At 40.4% G+C, this 17,943-nt stretch overlaps 1 long non-coding RNA gene across 2 annotated transcripts in view; it reads left to right on the top strand.

Annotated features, from left to right (window-relative positions):
• LOC149458406 (uncharacterized) overlaps positions 1 to 17,943 on the top strand; it is a 135,212-nt gene that overhangs the window by 38,929 nt on the left and 78,340 nt on the right. Inside the window, exon 1 of one of the 2 annotated variants that reach the window (XR_016313428.1) lies at positions 4,290 to 4,392. The exons of the other annotated variant lie outside the window; for it this stretch is intronic. This is a non-coding gene — a long non-coding RNA (uncharacterized LOC149458406). Of the gene's footprint in view, positions 1 to 4,289; positions 4,393 to 17,943 lie in introns of those variants that run through there. 2 annotated transcript variants of the gene reach the window in all.

The raw sequence follows: 17,943 nt of genomic DNA, 5'->3' as shown, positions 1-17,943 counted from the left end.
GTGTGGTATAATCTCAGCATATGTGTAAGGAAGATGTGGTTTAGATGCAGTTAAGGTTTGGTATAATTTGGTATATTGTTGGTATATGTGCAGTCTAGGTTTGAAATAAGTGCAGTACAGGGTGCAGTATGGCTGCAGTATAGATTAGGTACACTTTGTGTCTTGCTTTTATTGGCTCAGTCCCTGATAGCAGTATCCACAATGGGTGAATAACCCTCTCAAAAGTCCCTGGGATGCTGCGGTTACCTTACATTTTAGAAGGGGGCTGCCTTGGTCTCTCTTTGAAAGCCTCTGGTGATTAGCGGTCGGAAACAGAGGATGAGTAAATGCTCCAGTCTCCCTGTGGCAGCGGTGCAAGTCCTGTGATATGGGCAGTGCTGCGCTTCGCCCAGGTGTCCTCACTCCAGTCTCAGGCTCAGGTCTCCACTGGCATGGTCTCCAGCTGGCAAGCGAATATCCAGGCAGTGTTGCTCTCTATCTCCCTCTGAGCCAAGATAAAGTACTTTCCTGGGCAGTTTAATATAAATCACACTCCTCCTATTGCACAGTGCCTACTGGGATCTGTAGTGTAACCATTATAGTGTAGCCAATATATGGCTGTCATCTCAAACTACTTCTCAGTGCTCTGCATAGAAATCTATGGGCTTGCTTGGCTTTAGCTTTCCCTCTGCTGGTCAGATGAGGATGCTGCAGCATAACATCAGTATCACAGTAGAGGGAGAGAAGAATAAAGGACAATGTCTCCATCTCCATATTACTGTAGCCCAGCACCTTGTTAAACATATACCTAGAGAAATTGTTGCATGGCATTATTGGCGTCTGCATGCTCAGTTGTAAGTTTGCTGTTATTCTGTATAAAATTGCATTTTAATCCATACAGTGAGGGGGCAATTCAGCCGTTTATAGATTATTTCCTATTGGTTGTCATGCATATTCACTTTATCACCTGCACTTTCTGAAGACTTTTTGGTGTTTAAGCACCTTTGAACTTTTTTCTTTTTTCTTTGGACTTATTTCATGCGACAATTTTGTAAAAAAGTTTTTTTGGTTAATCATTTCTGGTGATATATTTTTATTATGTATATTTATTTTTTTATCATATTTTTGTCATTTAATCACTGCACTTGTCACTACTGTGTGATAATTAATCCCATATTTAGGGATTGACGGAGTTTTTCACCTATTTTTCACTTTTATTTGCCAAATTTATATTCTTTGTGGTCACCAGTATTGTCAGAGTGATAATTGATCCCACATTTAGGGATTCACCATTTTTTATATTTATTCAGATATTTCACTGTACTGTAGTCCCATCAGGATTATTTTTCTTTCACTGGCATTTATTTTCAATATTTATTCACCATTATTGTTAGAGTAATAATTGATCCCACATTTAGGGATTCACCATTTTTTATTTATTAATAACTTTCACATTATTGTAGTCCCATCAGGACTTTTTTTCTCCTTCACTGGCGTTTATTTTCAACATTTATTCACTTTTCCATCTCATTATGGATCTCCTAGTGGATCAGTTCACTTCATGATTGGTGAGTGAGTGGCATATTTATCCACTGTATGCACTGAGGATAATGATTAGTCACCATTAAGATATATTTGGTATGTAATATATTGGGTTTTAATACTGTTTTGTATTATTATATTTGTTTTTTTGTTATAAGTCACGGAAAAATGTAGAGTAGCGCTGCACCATACTCTTTATAATAATCCACAAAGTGACAATTCATAAAATAAACATCAATCATTGGATCAAATAAGCTATATACAGTACATAAACATGATGACACCTAGTTTATTAAAAATACCAATAACAGAATATATCACAACACCAACATTCCTATAACATTACAGTAGATAACCTTAGCCCACATTTTTCCAAGGAATGGCTTGATGATAGTGACTTCATTTAGCCCATTTCATTTCAAGCGGAAGCACAATACATTCAACATCATAACCTCTTGGTTTAGGTGAATTCAACCCAGTGCACTAGACAAGATGACAGTGGAGTCATAGTGGCAATAAAGAGTTGCATGTCTGCCAGTTGGGGTAGTCATGTCACCATTATAAATAGAATTGATATGGCAATATATTCTTCACCAAATAGGGTGTTCGATCATTCCTATATAAAATGCCTGTTTAGCGATGTTTGACTAATTTGTTCCTCATTATGTCACATAACTTCAGTTAGTTTAAGATCAATTTGGAGCAAGAACCAGTATTTACTCAAAATGCCTCTAATTTGATAATGTTGATGAATATAGCGAGGTAATTACTTTTACAATGCTAGATTTTTTTGAGGACTTTACTAATAAATAGTTTAGAATGTCTTTATCTCCCATTTATAGGGTTTTTCAGGGTATTTGTACTACATCTCCTAATCAAAAGTCAGTTAGTTCATTAACAAATCTACCTCCTTTTGTAAATGGTTTTCATCTGAACAATTCTACCTTAACTGTAGGTGTTGGCTGTAATATTGAACTGACTATTGAAGGGCTGTATAGGCAGCCATTTATTCAATTGTGGGAGCAATTTTGATATGGAAACATTGCAGGAACATTGTTTCTTTATAACCTAAGAGGCACCACTTGGCATTCTCCCTCTATCCTCTGCTTGACCTCCCTCTCTGGGCTTGTTTGATGTTCTCTCATCCATCCTTTGGATGGGCATATGCAAATGGAAGAGAGGGTTATATGTATCTATTGGATGTGGCTACACTGCTTTTGTAGCCTTATGTAATCAGTGTGTCTATACTGTGCACCATGTCAACACATTTAAGGTGCTGTCTGAGGGTGTGAGAGGGCTAACCTAGCTTCATGGTTTTGAAAATAAAAAGATGCCAGCCCCCATTAGAATATCTGCACCACAGCTGGGAGGCCTGCTATGAGGCCACTGGGCTAAGGTCACCTATGTTACACTTGGTGGATTTAAACCATCTTAACATCATTAAGTTCTTTTAATTTTTCAATATAGCAAAGAGGTTTTTGGATGTGTATAGACTGCAATTTTGGAGGCAAGGTTGGAGGAGGATTTAAACTAATAGAAGAAGCAGCAGCACTAGGGACTACTACTGACTGTAGCAGGGGCGGACTGACCATTTGAGCACTCCGGCACTGCCCGAGGGCCCGGGGTCATTAGGGGGCCCCATAAAATGTCCCTGGTACCTTTTTATAGGCTTTTTTGGGTGTGTTTTGAGTGTGGGCAAGAACATAGGGGCCCCATGGGTTGTCAGTTCGCCCCTGGACTGTAGGTTATGTGCTGATTTTTCTGGGGTTTTTTTTCTTCTAATTTTGGCACTTAGGCTTTAACTTTTATAAATGCCTTAGTGGATATTTAATGGTTCATGTATGAAAATAACCTTAAAAGTCCTGGTTTTCCTTTTTCTCTTTCTCACTAATTTAAAATGTTACTAAACCTTTGACCCTGCATTCACTATATCTGGTCTCCCACAGTACACAGAACACGGAAATGCAATTATTTTAGTAAATATAAACTGCTAAATACCTTTTCTCATCAGCAGTATATAGCAGTCTTGTGACTTCTATTAGTGTCCAGATGAGCACTGGTTAAAACTTGTAGGAGGAGTTTTTATTCTCCCCTGATTGTCCTATGAGGCCACAGTACACCTGACCCTCTGTCTGAACAGTGCTGATTGGGCCTGTGCTGATTACATGCATCCTCCCAAAGTAAAAAAAACTCACTAGCAATGCCCACCAAATTGAGTATGCGCAGCTTGCCCCCAAGGCTCTGTTCTATCAGTAGATGGATTGGGGACTGTGGACGAAGGGGAAGATCAGAGAAAACAGGATCAAACATCCTTTTTACACAATGCAGAGGATTAACCCCATAGGTTCCACCGTGAGTATAACAAGCATACTTCACTGCATGTACAGACTGATTTTACTGTTGTGGGTTTAGTAACACTTTTAACATGTTTCATTCTGTTGGATGTTATTACATAGAGCCATTATAAAGATCTGAGACACCTGTATGCTATTTATCTAGTAGTTATTGGGTGCTTGGAAATACTGGGTATTGTTTCGGCAATTAACACTGAATGATGCAACAGGGTAGTGAATGTAAAGTACATATGTACTGTTAGAGACAGAGAGGGGAAAGATGTTGGTTTGCCCTGAATGGCCAAAACAAGGAATTTACTGTAAACATTTGTTCATAATTCTCCCCCACTGATAATCCTGACCTACCACTGCAACACCTAAAAAATTAATGTGAAGTTTCATTTTTTAGACTCTGCCTGTGTCAATGTAACAGCCTTTAGGACTGATGGCTGGCTGCTAAGGGAACCAAGAACTTCTCTATGGGAAGTGTGGAGCAATACATAGAAGCACTGTTTTTGAAGCACTATATTTTGGTGAGGTGGGTAAGTCAAGACAACAGAAGAAGGCATACATAAACTGTGCCCTTGCTGTCAGTAATATTGAAATGAACATTTCTTTATATGTTATATGTTAACAATTGCTCATTCAAAGGGTATATTGCAGTCTTTTATGAGAGTTATGGAATTATACTGATTTATTATACAGTATAAAAGCATGGCATTTACTTAGTGGGTTTTTGTTTTCTTGAAACCATGCCAAAAGATTACAGTAACATTTTCTACAAATTACAGAAACATGCAAAAATATACACTATATTGTCAAAAGTATTGGGACACTCCTCCAAATCATTAGATTCAGGTGTTCCATCACCTCCATGTCCACAGGCGTATAAAATCAAGCACTTAGGCATGCAGACTGATTCTACAAGCATTTGTGAAAGAATGGATCGCTCTCAGGAACTCTGTGAATTCAAGCATGGTATGGTGATAGGTTGTCACCTGTGCAATAAGTCCATAGTGAAATTTCTTTGCTACTAAATGTTCCACGGTCAACTGTTGTAGTATTATAACAAAGTGGAAGTAATTGGGAACAACAGCAACTCAGCCACAAAGCTAAAGACCTGCAAACTTCATGTTGCCTTCTGATTAGCACAACAACAGTGTGTAGAGAGCTTCATGGAATGGGCTTCCATGGCCAAGCAGCTGCATCCAAGCCTTACATCACCAAGTTCAATGCAAAGAATCGGATGCAGTGGTGTAAAGCTTGCTGCCACTAGACTCTAGAGCAATGGAGGAGTGTTCTCTGGAGTGACGAAGCACACTTCTCTGTCTGGCAATTCGATGGATGTGTCTGGGTCTGGCAGTTGCCAGGAGAACGGTACTTGCCTGACTTTATTGGGCAAAGTGTAAAGTTTGGTGGAGGGGCAATTATAGTGTTGGGTTGTTTTTCAGTGGTTGGGCTTGGTTCCAGTGAAGGGAGCTCTTAAGGCTTCAGCATACCAAGACATTTTGAACAATTTCATGCTCCCAGCTTTTGGGGATTGCCCCTTCCTGTTCCAACTTGACTGCACACCAGTGCACAAAACAAGGTCTATAAAGACATGGATGAGCGAGTTGGAGGAGGAGGAGCTTTACTGGCGTGCATCTCAACCCGACAGAACATCTTTGGGATGAATTGGATCGGAGACTGCGAGCCAGGCCTTCTTGTCTGACATCAGTGCTCAGGCCTGGACTGGGACAAAAAATAAGCTCAGGCATTTTAGACTGAGCAGCCAGCAGCCAATTTTTCCAGGGGGTGGGGGGGGGGAGGTGTTGGTGCAAGGACGTTCACAGGGCAGTTGGTGATGGAATATTCATGAAAACATGGAGTCGGTCCTCTGCACTGTAATGTATAGGAGCACTGTGGTATAAAAAAGGCTGCACTGTAAAGGGGCACTCTATTGATTACAGTGCCCTTTTACAGCACAGTCCCTTTTTATATCATAGTGTCTCTTTACATTACAGTGCCCCTAGAGATCTAATCACAGTGCCCCCTATATATTCAAAGAGGCCCAATCCAGCAAAGAGACAACCCAATCCAACAAAGAGACATCCCCATATAGCAAAGTGACAGCCCAATCCAGCAAACACATATCCCCATACAGCAAAGAGACATCCCAACCAGCAAGGAGACAGATCATCCAGCAAGGGGACAGATCATCCAGCAATGAGACAGATCATCTAGCAATGAGACAGCTCATCCAGCAAAGAGAAAGCTCATCCAGAAAAGAGAAAGACCTTTTAGCAAAGAGTTAACCTGCCCAGGAAAGACACAGCTCATCCAGCACAGAGACAGCCATTCCAGCAAAGAGACAGCTCAACCAGTAAAGAGAGAGCCCATTCAACAAAGAGACCGCTTAACCAGTAAGAAGGCAGCCCATCCAGTAAAGAGACAGCCCGTCCAGCAAAGAGACAGCCCATCCAACAAAGAGACATCCTGCCCAGCAAACAGACAACCAGTTTCGCAAAGAGACAGCCCATCCAACAAAGAGACATCCTAGTTCAGCAAAGAGACAGCCCGTTCATCAAAGAAACATCCCATCCCACAAAGAGACATCCCGTCCCGCAAAGAGACATCCTGTCCAGCAAAGAGACAGCCTGTTCAGCAAAGAGACAACCCATCCAGCAAGAGACAGCCCATCCAGCAAAGAGACAGCCCGTCCAGCAAAGAGACAGCCCATTCAGCAAAGAGACAGCCCATTCAGCAAAGAGACAGCCCATCCAGCAAATAGACAGCCCATCCACTAAAGAGACAGCTCACCCAGCAAAGAGGCAGCCCATCCAGCAAAGAGATATCCCGTCCTGCAAAGAGACAGCCCGTCCTGCAAAGAGACATCCCATTCAGCAAAGAAACATCTGCTCCAGCAAAGAGACAGCCCATTCAGCAAAGCGACAGCCCATCCAGCAAAGAGACATCCGAGCTGTAACAGTGTGCTGGCGGATGAAGGAGAGAGGCCGCCGTTGTCCCTTCACTGTGGCTGTGTGCAGCAGTTGGCTGGGGAGGTGTCTGTGTGTCCTTGGCGATGTGTCCTGCCTGTCGCTGGAGCCATCACTGCCGCTCCTCCTGTCAGCCCTGCTTTGGGTATAGCCGCACAGCAGGAGGTGAGTGACGGCCATGGTCTGTGTTAGCTTCGTCCAGACCGCGGTTGCCGCTTACCTTCTGCTGTGTTTCCCCATCATCAGCAGACCACTCTTCTTAAGCCCAGCTGCCCCAGCCCACTGGGAAAATGTCCGGAGTGCCCTATGGCCAGTCCGTGCCTGTCAGTGCCTGACCTCACAAATGCGCTTCTGAAAAAATGGTCAAATATTCCCATAGACACACCCCTAAACCTTGTAGACAGCCTTCCCAGAAGAATTGAAGCTGTTATAGTTGCAAAGGGTGGGCCAACTCAATACTGACCCCTACGGACTAAGACTGGGATGCCATTAAAGTTTATGTGCGTGTAAAGGCAGCTGTCCCAATACTTTTGGCAATATAGCGTATGTGGTGAAAAATCATTTCATAAGAAAATATAGAGCAGAAAATTCTGATGTTGGTGTGCATGTTGCGATCACAGATGCTCTCCAAATTGTTCTGGTCATCTGCTAAGTGTAAATATAATTGCTTCCTTATTAATTTCTCTTGACACCCCCATAGGAAACCACTGCTTAGTCTATGAGCTATACATCTTTGTACTGAAAAAAAAAAACACAGAAAAACAAAAACAAATGTGTGCAAAAAGCTAGAAAGCTCAGCTAATCAGAACCTTCCTTTATTTCTAAACAATATATATTTTTCCAGTCTTTACAAAAACAACCACACTGTATCTTATGTGCACATGGAGATCTATGCGTATTAATATGAAAAATAAATGTATTCTGATAATTGCTGAAGGAAGTGCTGAAGGAGCTGAAAGAGGAGCCTATGTGCCAAGAAAAGGAATGAAGAAATCCCTGATTTATTTGAATTATTCATTGACAAAAAACGTTCCCCCTCCAGACTTAAGAAAGCATGAAACCTATTCTATTACCCAAAACCCAGCAATTTAGAAGACAGACATACATATTTTTTGGCAATTTAGAGCTTTTAGCAACTTTTTAATGGATTAGGATTAGGTAGTTTTTGGACAAACGGTCATTATATGAATGTATGATGTTTCTTATAATGTGTATATTTTTTCCATAATATAATGTCTTTAGTAATGATGTTACTACTGTTAGTACAATGTACAATATTCATTACTATAAAACAAAAGTTATAAAGATTGAACATTCTTCTACAGTATTTTATAAATATATTTCCATTTTGTTTAGATAATTTATTTAATTTACAGATGTGTTTTATTCATAATTTTATGTTATCTAGAAAAGCTGTATCTGATATCAGATTAATTTTACATTTTATTATGCAAAACTACTGTGATGATAATATCTAGCTACCAAAATCATTCTAGCACACCAAAACTGATAATCTGTTTCTAATATGTCAGGTTGTGTATTTGATATGTACAGGCAGAACTATAATATGCTGTCAAACTTCAGCTATAAAATGCATCATACACAAAGAGCTGCTATAATTGCCTAACCAATCAAGACACCATAGTGCATCATGCTGGAACTGTGTCGTGCTCTGCAAAGTGGATGGAACATGAGCTGATTCCATTTAGTGGGGTGTTCAATCTTTTTTTAAATATTTATGATAAATGTTTATATCACTATTTATATCATCTTGATTTATGGGAACTCCAGGCAGACTTAGATAAAGGGTAAATATAGTAGACAATTTAGATGGGCTGGGGGTTTGAGTCGAGCATGGGTTTGAGGCTAATCAAGGTTTTTTTTGCGGTTTTCAGACACACCAAATAATGACATACCAGACTAATGTGTGAATTTGCTACCATAGCAGCCAACTATTAATAATGCACTTCCTGGCCTTTGAAGTTTGGTCAGGTGGCTTGGAAGGGCCAATAAGGGTGATGCTGATAAGGTATATAGGGACAGATTAATGTAGGGCTTGCACGATGAAGGAAGGGTTTATTACATGCTGCAGATCTGTGTACTGCACCCTTATTTTCGTGTCTCTTCTCATGCACTACCATATAGTAGACTACATGTGATTTTTTTTTTTTTTTGCAAAGGGCATATTTCCTTAATTTTGCAGATAGCAATTTAATTTTCACAGCCTGTTCCTTTCCACGTGTACTACAGTACTAGAGCAAATTTTCTCATTCTTGCTGGCTGCAAATTATATTTTACAGTGTGTCTCTGTCCACATGCACTACACTAATAACCAGTTACATGTGTTTTTTATCACAGGGCACATTTTTTTGCTGCTGGGTGTTTTTTTTTAACTATGCAATTTTCCCGGACAATGTGTACCAGTAGGAAAGCTTATTTTTTTTCTTTGGGCGAGCATGTGACGGTGATTTACAGGCAGGAGATTGTGGGAGACAGAGTGCTATTATCCATAACAAAATGTCCAAACAAGGACCTTTTATATCCATATCACCTACTGTTAAAGCATACAGTATATGAGATTTTAATGGTTGTGTTTATATCTACTCTACAAACAATGCTTCAGTTCTTTGAATTGTAGTAATGGGTACATTTTTTATGTGCCCTGCCTGTGTGAACAGATCTGCCTGTGTGAACACCCCCAAAAAAGAGTAGTATCTTCTGCAACAGGTGATTGATAGCTAGCTCCTTAATTGTCAACCCTACTATTTGAGTCTTTTTTTGCATCATTTAAAAAGAAAAATAAATACAAGAACAGTGTGCACCTACACCACCTCACAATACATCCCTCACATTCACTGCATCCCCCATCCAGATAAAATAAAATGTATGTGCCTCGGTTAGGACTATTATGCCTGAATACAATTTCCTGCTACCACCCAATTTCACACTGCTGTATCCTCTGAAAAATCTTCATTTTTATAGACTGGTGTTTGGCTTCCGGAAACCAAATTCATGTCTCTGCCCTTTCTATCAATTTCCGGGGACTCTTGGCCTCTAACCCCTCAAAGTGGTTGTAAACCTAAGACATGAAGTATGAACAAAGCATATCCCTCTATTGTGTTTACTTGTCTCAATTAGGAGCACTTAGTGTCATTTCTATCTGCTGCTTCATTCTCTGCTATCAGCATGAATCACTTCTGACAAGTTTTCCTTACACCAAGAGAAAAATGGTGACAGGGAGGGACCTCCAGCAGATTGACAGCCTCAGCTCTGTTCATGTGAGCTGTGTGAAGGGGGGGGGGGGTGTCCCTTCCTTCCAATCAGCTCTTAGAGTTCTCCTCACTGAGCTCTGCAGTGTGTAATTTCAGCTCTACACCCCTTTTTCTGAATGCTCAGACAAGCTTTATAAATTCAGCAGTTTGAACAGACATTCCTTTCTTTAGTCTCACCTACAAGGTTTGGTTCCTTGTAGCCATCACCTCTGCAAGGCCATTGCCTGAGCTAGTGGCCTTATCTTGCAAGGGGCATTTATTTAATTTGCATAGGGAAAAGGTGGAGTTTGGGCCTTTTTTTTGAGGCAGTAACTATTTTACATTGTCATCCCTGCCCATGTTTGCTTCATCAGGATGGGGATGGCTGTGTATAAAAAAGCTTAAAAATGTAAATAAAAAGTGCAAATAATAAAACAGACACAACATACACCACCTACAGTCTATGACAGTCAATGTTTTCTTTCATACTGCCACTCTGATGTATTTTTAACCTTTGAAGGAAGATATGAGGAAGGGCAGGCAGCCTCTTGCTGTAGGATTCTATGCTATTATTCTACGCTTATTCTTGCTTTCTCTTCTCCCTTCCCATATAATCTCTTCCGTCTATTTGCTACTACCTGCCCTTCCCCTTGCATTTTGGAAGGGTGGTCGGACATAATCTTTGCAGAAGAACAAAGTGGTGTTTAGATCTTTTTATAAAGACAGCTCCTAGTTTGGATTGCTGTCCCTGCCTAGGAATTCTTTGCCAGAATTAGAATGAAAAACAAATAAGATGTAAATAGATATTGAAAAAAAATTGTTCTACATATGTAAGTAATACAATGTTTTGCAATATTTAGCTCTTAAATTTAGTGTTATTTTTTATGCAATTTATTTTATATACTAACTGCACCAGAGGAAGATATGTTTGTAAATTAATGCACGCATAAACTTATTGAAACTGTGAAAAAATTCTAGTGTGCTTTCAGTTCTTGTTCACACAAGTGTGACTTTAGATGCGACATGAGTTGTACAGACTCTCCTGACAAGGGAAATCTCATTGTTTTCAATGGTACCCATTCTCATCAATGCAACTCAGAACAGTGCGATTTTGGAAAAGGTTCCGGCTACTACTTCGCAGTATTTACCTGAAATCCGATATTTTACTTTGATGAATTGATTTTTATTATTTCATGCAATATTTCCCAAAAAAATAGTCATGTGACTTTCATATCCCAAAGTCTCTTTAAATGTACGTCTGCTTTTATGTTCTGGCATGAAGAAAATTTAAAGATATGTGTATTTGTACAGCTCTTCTCTAAATAATGAAGAAATTGCAATAAGGCTTTATTTTGGACAGCTGAGGTGCAAAGATTGCTGAAACTTATTACGGTGCTTTTCCTGAAAGATAATAAGGGATTTTACAAGAGTTGTAATATTCTTGTAAATTACTCCGTGCATCATTAAAATGCTTCACCTTCCTTAGTGAGAGATGTTTACACTAATGGCTACCGAGATGCATGTTTGGGTGAACATCAGCCGTAAGAAATTCTTGCAATTTGAAAATAGAAAATTGTCCTCTGAGACCTGTTCCATATATGCAAAATACATCTGAATAAATGAGTACCTTATTTAAAGTGGGAGCATGCTGCATCTTCCATCTGTAGTCTGAATGATTGCCCCATTCCAAGCCTCCTGACTCTCATGGAGCCATCTGGTACATGTGCCATTGTGAATGGATGTAGGTAAGGGCTCTTGTTAACACAACGATCTTCAACCAACTGTGTATCTTCATGCTCAGCATTCTCTTTCATTTATAAGTAGGGAGACAGGATGGAATCAATACACACTCGTCACATCTCTTCTGTTCTAATATAGTTTCATTTCTTTGGGATTAGACACTTTAAAAAGCAACTGGTGCATTGTAAATACACTGAACTTTTTAATAATATATCATTATCACAGTAGATACTAGCAGATGCCAGCAGAGACATATAAGAGCTGATTCATTAAAACTGAAGAAAAGAAAATGAGCACAGAAATTGTTACCTATGGTGACCATTTAGAATTCTTATTTAATATTTCCATAAAATAAAATGTGAAACCTGATTGTTTGGCTTTGGCAGCAGCTCCACATTTGTGCTTCCTCTGCAGTTGTTGTGAATCAGTTCTAAATTGTTAAATATATCTCACAAATCAGTAGCTAAAATTAAAGTGACCCTGTTGCTATGCAATATACAGTCAGGTCCATAAATATTGGGACATCAACACAATTCTAACATTTTTGGCTCTATGCACCACCACAATGGATTTGAAATGAAACGAACAAGATGTGCTTTAACTGCAGACTGTCAGCTTTAATTTGAGGGTATTTACATCCAAATCAGGTGAACGGTGTAGGAATTACAACAGTTTGCATATGTGCCTCCCACTTCTTAAGGGACCAAAAGTAATGGGACAATTGGCTTCTCAGCTGTTCCATGGCCAGGTGTGTGTTATTCCTTCATTATCCCAATTACAATGAGCAGATAAAAGGTCCAGAGTTCATTTCAAGTGTGCTATTTGCATTTGGAATCTGTTGCTGTCAACTCTGAAGATGAGATCCAAAGAGCTGTCACTATCAGTGAAGCAAGCCATCATTAGGCTGAAAAAACAAATCAAACCCATCAGAGAGATAGCAAAAACATTAGGCGTGGCCAAAACAAGTGAGCTCAGCAACACCAAAAGACCCGGAAGACCACGGAAAACCACTGTGGTGGATGACCGAAGAATTCTTTCCCTGGTAAAGAAAACACCCTTCACAACAGTTGGCCAGATCAAGAACACTCTCCAGGAGGTAGGTGTATGTGTGTCAAAGTCAACAATCAAGAGAAGACTTCACCAGAGTGAATACAGAGGGTTCACCACAAGATGGAAACCATTGGTGAGCCTCAAAAACAGGAAGGCCAGATTAGAGTTTGCCAAACGACATCTAAAACAGCCTTCACAGTTCTGGAACAACATCCTATGGACAGATGAGACCAAAATCAACTTGTACCAGAGTGATGGGAGGAGAAGAGTATGGAGAAGGAAAGGAACTGCTCATGATCCTAAGCATACCACCTCATCAGTGAAGCATGGTGGTGGTAGTGTCATGACGTGGGCATGTATGGCTGCCAATGGAACTGGTTCTCTTGTATTTATTGATGATGTGACTGCTGACAAAAGCAGCAGGATGAATTCTGAAGTATTTCAGGCAATATTATCTGCTCATATTCAGCCAAATGCTTCAGAACTCATTGGACGCCGCTTCACAGTGCAGATGGACAATGACCCAAAGCAGACTGCAAAAGCAACCAAAGAGTTTTTTAAGGGAAAAAAGTGGAATGTTATGCAATGGCCAAGTCAATCACCTGACCTGAATCCGATTGAGCATGCATTTCACTTGCTGAAGACAAAACTGAAGGGAAAATGCCCCAAGAACAAGCAGGAACTGAAGACAGTTGCAGTAGAGGCCTGGCAGAGCATCCCCAGGGATGAAACCCAGCGTCTGGTGATGTCTATGCGTTCCAGACTTCAGGCTGTAATTGACTGCAAAGGATTTGCAACCAAGTATTAAAAAGTGAAAGTTTGATTTATGATTATTATTCTGTCCCATTACTTTTGGTCCCTTAAGAAGTGGGAGGCACATATGCAAACTGTTGTAATTCCTACACCGTTCACCTGATTTGGATGTAAATACCCTCAAATTAAAGCTGACAGTCTGCAGTTAAAGCACATCTTGTTTGTTTCATTTCAAATCCATTGTGGTGGTGTATAGAGCCAAAAATGTTAGAATTGTGTTGATGTCCCAATATTTATGGACCTGACTGTAATTTAAACTAAGGTATACCTGTAAAAGAAGAGTGCACCGACTCCACTTTTGATACCAAATTCCACTTTGATCCTAAGAGATCTTCTGCTCCTCCAGGATTGTCAATCTCATGGGTCCTGCACAGTACTTACTGGTTCCTCCTCCTGCTTTCCTGCGTCCCTCCTTCGTTTCCCTTCCCTTCTCCTCCCCCTTTCCTTATTTTCTCCCTGCCCTACTTCCCCATTCAGATAGGACATTGCAGGAATGAACCTTCCTGCTTGCAATTCTAAAAGCGCGATATACCCGTGTTTCCACGTGTCATGCATTGGGCAGCCTGTTCACTTTAATGGGCTGCCCTATGTGTGTATGTCTCCAGATGGAAGCGCCTTCTCCTTTTTGGGCAACAAGCTCAGTGTGAGTTTTAAATATGTGTTTTGCTACAAATGCCGCGGTACTCTGTCACATGACAATTGTGGCAGAATCACAGAACATTTGGAGTGCCATTAAGAATAATTGGCACCCAAAAATGCAATTCTGCCCTGTTCCAAATCACCTAATGTTAGCGGGGCCTAAGGCCTCATTCATATGAGCAATTAGGGCTGCTGTGAAAATTCCGGAATCAGTTTCTCTTTGTATTTTAGCCAAAACATTCACAGGATCATTGTGGAGTTTGGCAGTGTGGGCAGCAGGAAAGGTGAGCATGTGCAATTTTTACGGATAAGGCATTCTATACTGCATACCTACTAGAGCACCGTTCTCAAACTTTTTAACACAAGGAAACCCTTAAAATAATTTTCCTTTCTCAAGGAACCCTTGCTAATAAGTACTACATCTACAGCTCACAATATGTTAGTGTGATGGTCAGTGGGAAGAATTCTTCTTACGTTTGCTGTCTTTGGGAAGTATCGATTGGGCTTATTGCCCAAGGAACTCATAGCAACCTTTGGAGGAACTCTAGGGTTCCACCAAATACTGGTTTGAGAAAGGCTGTACTAGAGGCCTCTTTTTTAAAGTGACAAAGTCAGTCTCTTTGAACAGGTATGAATTGTAAATTTTACATTTAAAATAAAAAAAGTAAACATACATAACAACATACTGTTCTTATGTATGTTTATTGATGTTTTTGCTTTATATAATGTTCTCTTTTAAAGTGCACCTAAAGGAAATATTAAAGTGATACATTGACATACAGTTGTGTTCAAAATATAAGCAGTCAGCCATCACTAACCTGATCAATCACTGTTTTTGGTAGAAATTATATTTCTACATGGCAAATAATTTACTAGCAGGTGTAGTAGAGTAATAGAAATCCAACAGACCCAACAGTCATGACATGCATGCTGCTGATTCTGTGTAATTGAATCACCAATTGAAATGGGCATGTTCAAAATAATAGTAGTGTGGAGTTCTATTAGTGAGGTCATTCATTCTTTGAAAAACAGGTGGCAATTATTGCCGTCAGTTAAGGAAGGAAGGCAGCAAATGTACATGCTGGTTACAGTGCATTTCTCTCTGAAATTCTGAGGAAAATGGGTCGTTCCAGATATTGTTCAGAAGAACAGCGTACCTTGATTAAAAAGTTGATTGGAGAGGAGAAAACATATAAAGAAGTGCAGAAAATGATAGGCTGCTCAGCTAAAATGATCGCAAATGCTTTAAAATGGCAACCAAAACCTGAAAGACGTGGAAGAAAGCGAAAAACTACCATTCGAATGGATAGAAGAATAGCCAAAATGGCAAGGCCAACAATCAGCTCCAGGAAGATCAAAGAAGGTGTAATGTTCCCTGTGAGTACTGTTACAATTAGAAGACGCCTATGTGAAGCCAAGCTATCTGCAAGAAGCCCCCGCAAAGTCCCACTGTTGAAAAAAAGACATGTGCTGAAGAGGTTACAATTTGCCAAAGAGCACATTGACTGGCCTAAAGAGAAATGGCGCAACATTTTTGGACTGATGAAAGTAAGATTGTTCTTTTTGGGTCTAGTGGCCAGAGACAGTTTGTCAGACGACCCCCAAACACTGAATTCAAGCCACAGTACACTGTGAAGACAGTGAAGCATGGTTGCGCAAGCATCATGATATGGGGATGTTTCTCATACTATGGTGTTGGGCCTTTTTATTGCATACCAGGGATCATGGATCAGTTTAAATACATCAGAACACTTGAAGAGGTCATGCTGCCTTATGCTGAAGAGGAAATGCCCTTGAAATGGGTGTTCCAACAAGACAACGACCCCAAACACAACAGTAAACGTGCAACATCTTGGTTCTAGACCAACAAGATTGACATTATGGAGTGGCCAGCCCAATCCCCGGATCTTAATCCAATAGAAAACTTGTGGGGTGACATCAAAAATCCAGTGTCTGAGGCAAAACCAAGAAAAAGAGAGAAGAACTGTGGAATGTAGTCCAATCATCTTGGGCTGGAATACCTGTTCACAGGTTCCAGAAATTGGTTGACTCCATGCAACACAGATGTACAGCAGTTCTCGGAAACAGTGGTTATACGAATAAATATTAATTAAGTAATTCAAAGGAAAGCAAAATCTTCAAACATTTTTCAGTTTATATAGTGAATGTTTGAGTTTGTAGAGAAGAATACAAACACTGCTATTTTTTGAACAGTCTAATATTCACTTTTCTTCAATTTTTTAAGAGGAACAATACAAATTTGATATATTTTTCTTCTTTTTTTAATTTGGAATAGACTGTGTAGTGTTCCCAATGCATTTGTGTGTATGGAAATAAAAGCTATTAGAAGGATTTTGAGCTTTATTCACTTTTTTCAACACACTGCTATTATTTTGAACACAACTGTATATAGCAGATAGTGGACACCATCAGCTATAAGCCCATACCTTTTGTTTTAGGGTCTTGTATTGCCTCATTATCTGCAGTGTTTGTATTTTTTCATTGTGGAAAACAGGCATGCCCCCTGCCCTCAACCCACAATGCAATACTCAGAGCCCGTGTGACCTATCAGCAGGCTATACATGGAGCATGCCTACAGCTATGCTAATGCCTTATATCTCTACAGCTGCTTTGGGAGAGCTCCAGGCTGTGAAGAAGTGACAGATCCTAGCATGAATGGTATATTGATAGCTTATGTTAGCTATTTGCGTATATATGTTAGTTTACTAGTTTGTCAAAAACGCAGACATTTATTCAGATAAAAATCCCATTTTACAGGAAATGTGTCCAAAAAAGGCCACATGATCTCTCTACATTGTATTTAGAAAATACAAGCCTTTCTGTGAGAACCTTCTTTTTCTGGAAGCCTTGTGCTTCTAACAATCATATCTCACATACAAAAATTGCATACTAAAGCGGAGTTCTGTAGCTGCTGACTTTTAATATTAGGGCACTTACCTGTCCAGGGATCTAACGGTGTCTTTACCCTGAACTGATTCTTTAATTGGCTATCAGGTGCTGGTGTGCCATCTTGCGGCTTCACAGGTCTCCTACTGCGCATGAATGAAGCATGCTGTGCTTTGTAAATGGGCAGCAGTCTTCTGGGACCTGTGAAGGGCTATGGGGGGGCTGAACTTCCGGCTCAGTTCACTGCAGGTACCTGCTCCCCCCAAAAGGTGCCAAATGTGGCAGCGGAGGTTGGAGGAGATAGATAAGCACAGAGCTTCCCCTTTTGGGTGGAACTCTGGTTTAAGCATGGCTCTCAACCAGGGCCAGGACAAGGGGTGGGCTGGAGGGGCAGCTTCCCTGAGCACTGTGGTATCATGTGAGATGGGGGGGCTGCACAAGGAGATTAGGTGGGAGGGTATTTGTTTTTGAATTTGGGGGCAGCAGGGGAGTAAGAGTTGTTCTAGGAAGGGAAATTTGGGGAGTGGTGATTTTGGGGGCTTTGTGTCAGGAGGGGGAATGGTGGAAGAAGATTTGTGCTAGGAGGAGAATTTTTTTTTTGGGGGGGGGATTTGTACTAGGATGGGGAATTGGGAGAGGGGAATGTGTGCAGGAAGGGGGGGATTTTGAGTGGAGAGAAGATTATTTGTGCTCGGAGGGGAAATTGAGGGGCAG

Source organism: Staurois parvus, unplaced genomic scaffold (assembly GCF_062004578.1).
Source record: "Staurois parvus isolate SC_StPar_1 unplaced genomic scaffold, SC_StPar_1.0 ptg000287l, whole genome shotgun sequence".
Taxonomy (NCBI): Eukaryota; Metazoa; Chordata; class Amphibia; order Anura; family Ranidae; genus Staurois; species Staurois parvus.
Note: the sequence above shows the minus strand (reverse complement) of the source record. Positions and strands in the feature narration are given on the sequence as shown.